Below are 4,502 nucleotides of genomic sequence, written 5' to 3' on the forward strand. Positions count from 1 at the left end.
TTCCAACTCCTTGCAATTGTGAACTGATGATTTCGGAAGATGGCGACGGAGTGACAATCATCATTTTACAGTGCTAACAAAATTGGATAGTCACTTGGATATTTAAGATAAGATCCATATTGCTTTCCATGCACAAAAATTAACTCTAGATGATTCAAATAATGAAATATGAAACCTAAAACTATAACACACACAAAAGTTTTAAAATAATGGCAGTTTCCGTGGCCCTAGTATGTGGTATAAATACACTTTGAACCTTATCTAAAAACTCACAAACAATCAGAGCTAACAAAATGACTGAGATCTGCTAAACAATTAAACATTAATGTGAATTAAATGACTTCATTGCTGTTATAGCTCTTTCAGAATTTGTCTGAAAGACAATTTTTTAAAGGTTTCATTAAAAAGAGTAAAGAGAGAAACTTCAGTCAGGGAAATTTTTTAGTAATGACATATTTATAATCTCTAAAATTTATAGAAAGTTAGGGCAGTTCTACCCTGTCCTATAATGCAACCATGAATTGGAACTGACTTGTTGAGAGTGCATTTGGCAACATCAAAGAGGAAACAGGAGTCATTAAAAGCAACAACAACAATAAACTGTATAGAAATTTCAATATAGCCTCAACACCAAAAAAATAAGCAAGCCAATTTTTTAAGTGGACAATCTATCAAGAAAGCATCCCATACAAAGCATCAAGAAAAGGTTAACACAGAGAAAGAATTTGGCTTCGAAGGTTACCAGGGTTGGGAGAGGCACATAAGTCACTAACCAGAGGGCAGACCGATATTACCTTGGATGCAGGGTAAGACAATATATAATAAGAGAGGTCAGAACAACATAATCAAGATGATGGAAGGGCACACAAGCGTTAAAGGCAACAAAGGTAAATACTAGTTGAACATACCTAATCCTGCAATAATGGAAACAACAATAATATGCAAGTGAAAAAATAGGTACTCAAGCTGAAAACGGATAGAAAGGTGAATAGACCTACACCCACAATATATAAATAGGTTTATAGGAGATAGTTTCACACCTATATTTACATGTGCTATAAATATATCCACGAGTCTATGAGGCAGCGTCATGTTCTCTTCTGAAAAGAGGTCAAAATTATATCCTTTCTTTGAAGGAGCATTTTGAATGTAAATCCTCCAAGCCAGATTTGTGTGTTCTGGCAGTCTGAGATATTTCCAATATTCTTCATCAACACGATAATTCAATGTATCAATTGTTTTCTGTCTTCTTTTGACCTGTATATGAGGTGATTGAAAATGGTGTGTTTTTGGTCAGGTGTACCTTAGTCTTCAAAGTGATATTGTTGTTTCTTACATTTAAAATAAATCTTGTGCATTGATTGATTTCTTGACTTCTGCTTCCATGAGTGCTGACTGTGGATCCAAGTTAAATAAAAACCTTGAGAGCTTCAGTCTTTTCTCGATTGATCATGACATTGCTTCTTGGCCCAGTGGTGAGGATGTTTTCTATTTAACATTCAGTTGTGATTCATGCTGAAGGCTGCAGGCCTTAATCTTCACAAGCAAATGCTTCAAGTCTTCTTCAGTTTTTGGCACGCAAGCTTGTGTTATCTGCACACTGTTTCCCAGGAATCTCTTTTGGAAGGCCTCTGGTACAAAAAGCAAAGCTATAGCCACTTCTTGGCAATTAGCCAAACTCTCTGAGAGAATGAGCTGCTAACCCCCGATGCTCAGGACCATAGTCGTGAGGGACATCGAGATCAATTGGCATGCAATAGTCCACAAACACAATATTCTACATTCTATTTGAAGAATCATAAGAAGGCGCCTTAAAAGCTTGCTAGTCTTGAAGTTAAAAAGCGGCCATCTAGGAGGGCAGCAGCAAAGCCCACATGGGAAAAGCATACCAGCCTGTGTGATCATGAGGTGTCAAGGGGAATAGGTATCAGAAATTCAAAAACAAGCAATCAAATTGAAATGAAGAAACATATAGACAAAGTGGAGACCCTAAACCCACCTGTAAGACAATTGGACAGTCCCTCACAGAAGGGCCAAATGCAAGGGATGATATATCTAGGGTGCAGTATAGCACTGATGAAACGCATACTGGTAACTATCCTCTAGTTCTTTAATATTTTCTTCCCCTAATATTATGGTTTTAGTTTTACCTCATTAATCTTTTGAGACTTGCATATATTCATTTGTATCATTAAAATCGTTCAATACATGAAATTCAAGATAGATAAACCCTTCAGAAATAGTAATGGGAGTAGTGATTGCCCAAGGGTACTGGAAGAGATGGGAGAATGGTGGGGAGGAGGGAAACAAATAGCACTGGTGACTGTATAACCCCACTCAAGGGGAACAAATAAAAGAATTATAGATGAATGGATACATTGGATGGTGTAAATAATGCAAAGTCATAGTAATTTATAATATAATCATAAGGGTTCCTAGGGGGTAGGGTGGGGAGGGAGGGGATAAAGGGGAGCTGATATCAAAGAGTCCAAGAAGAAAGAAAAGGTTTGAAAATGATAGTGGCAGCATTTTTAAAATTATGCTTGATCTAATTGAATGATGGATTGCTATAATACCCATAAGAGCTCCCAATAAAATGATTAAATAAAGAAAAGAAAATACACACTGAAATGAAAAATTCATTATAAAATTCAATAATTGTAATAAATTTTAATTTTAAAAAAAGAGCTTACTAGAGGTTATCTAAGGTACAACTCTTGTTCTTTCCCTACCCAAAGCAGTGTGAAGAGTTTGTTTGTTTTTTTAATGGGAACAATTCGTCCAAAGACTAAGAGAACACTCAGCCTCCACAACCCTAATACCAGAAGGGCTAGGCGGTGTCTGACTACCAGAGGAACCTGCTCCGAAAGGGGTCACCATAGGAAGTTTCAACAGAACCATAGACAGACCTATGAAGTGAGCACCAAAATCATAGAGGCACGCATTCTTCAAACAACGATCATTGATTAAAAGGGCAGCATTTGCCCAGGGATAAAACTTAGAAGGCAGAAAGGGTTAGGCAAGCACAAATGGAGATAGTATGCCCAAGGAGGATGTGGGGAAGTACTGTTACATGTTGGGGGCTGTGTTCATGGTCATAAATTAAGATATTGAAAAACAGTTGAATGGAAAATATATTTGCTCTGGAAATTTTGACCCAAGTCACAATACATTTTTCAAAAATAGTGACTTTCAAGAGAATCTTCCGGCCAGTTAAATTCCAGGCAGAGAGATTAGCTTAGGTTGTGGTCACATTGGTGGGGGAACGTGGGAATACAGTTGAAAGGGATAACCTTGATGGGTTTTCTCAAAGTACATAGGACAGTCATGGGAGTGTATTGTGAAAACTTTAAAGAAAATTGAAAACAGCATTGGTAGGAAAAGGGCTAAGTAAATAATGCCAACAATTCTCGCCATTAGGACAAGTCTTTGAGGGTAGTGAGGGCTATACTATGAGAATTGTCTTGGGAAGCCTTCCCCCTACAGTCCTGTTCATTTCCTTTTTGCCTCTCTTTGTTTCCCAAACTAAAATAATATGGTAAGGAATGTGATTCAAGAACTTCGGAAATATCAAAAGTACAGTTTCACATGAGGTAAATTAAAGTGCACAGAATTTTCCTGGAAAGGGTTAGAGAGATGGATGCCTTGCCATCAGAAGTACATAGACTTGGGTGGAGGGTATGTCTAGAACCAATAGCTTTACATTTTTATACTTTTGTTTATTCTATAGCAATATTTTGACATACCCTTTTGCATATATAAATTAGAAATATACAGCTTGAAATTGCCCTGCTCTGGAGGATTCACGCGCGACTGATTAGGTACAGCGTGGGAAACCACGACCAGGTGGGCACAAGTTATGGCCACAGCTAACAAGAGACCGTTGGCGGCAACACCGTGGCAGGATAGGAAAAAGGGACCCAATGACGGAGGAAGTCAAAGCCAAGGCAAGGGGAAATCATTCGAAACCCATGGGCTGTCCCTGAAAAATGACACACTCCAAACAAAACACAAAAAGAACAAAAAGAAAAAGAGTACTTAAATGAAGATGTGAATGGGTTCATGGATTACCTAAGGCAGAGCTCACAGGTGGCTCACAATGGGGAGAGGGGAGCAGCTGTCCCTGCGGAAATCAGGGAAGTCATTGCACTTGCTCTAAAGAAAGAAAGTCGGAGGGAAGGAAGAAGATTAGAAAGGCAAACAGCAAAGAATGAAGCAATGGTGAATTTCCTTTTGTGAAATGTTTCGTGTGTGGGGAGATGGGACACCTGTCCAGATCTTGTTCTGAGAACCCCAAAGGCGTCTATGCTTAAGGTGGTGGCTGCAGACTTTGTGGCTCTGAGCAACACTATCAGAAAGACTGCCCAGAAACGAAGCACTCCAATCGAGTGGTCACAGTTGGTCGCTGGGAAAAGGAAACGAATGCAGACCATGAAGACATTTTGGATGCTCCCAAGCTACAGGCACTCAAAACCAGGTTGCCTAAAGTTGTTCATTTCTGA

The 4,502-nt window shown here is 38.8% G+C and overlaps 1 pseudogene; it reads left to right on the forward strand.

Annotated features, from left to right (window-relative positions):
- Window positions 1–4,502, forward strand: part of LOC115872222 — an 84,254-nt pseudogene extending 79,752 nt beyond the window's left edge.

This window comes from Echinops telfairi, unplaced genomic scaffold, assembly GCF_000313985.2.
Source record: "Echinops telfairi isolate 266 unplaced genomic scaffold, ASM31398v2 ScPeMD7_7421;HRSCAF=8459, whole genome shotgun sequence".
NCBI classification, from domain to species: domain Eukaryota; kingdom Metazoa; phylum Chordata; class Mammalia; order Afrosoricida; family Tenrecidae; genus Echinops; species Echinops telfairi.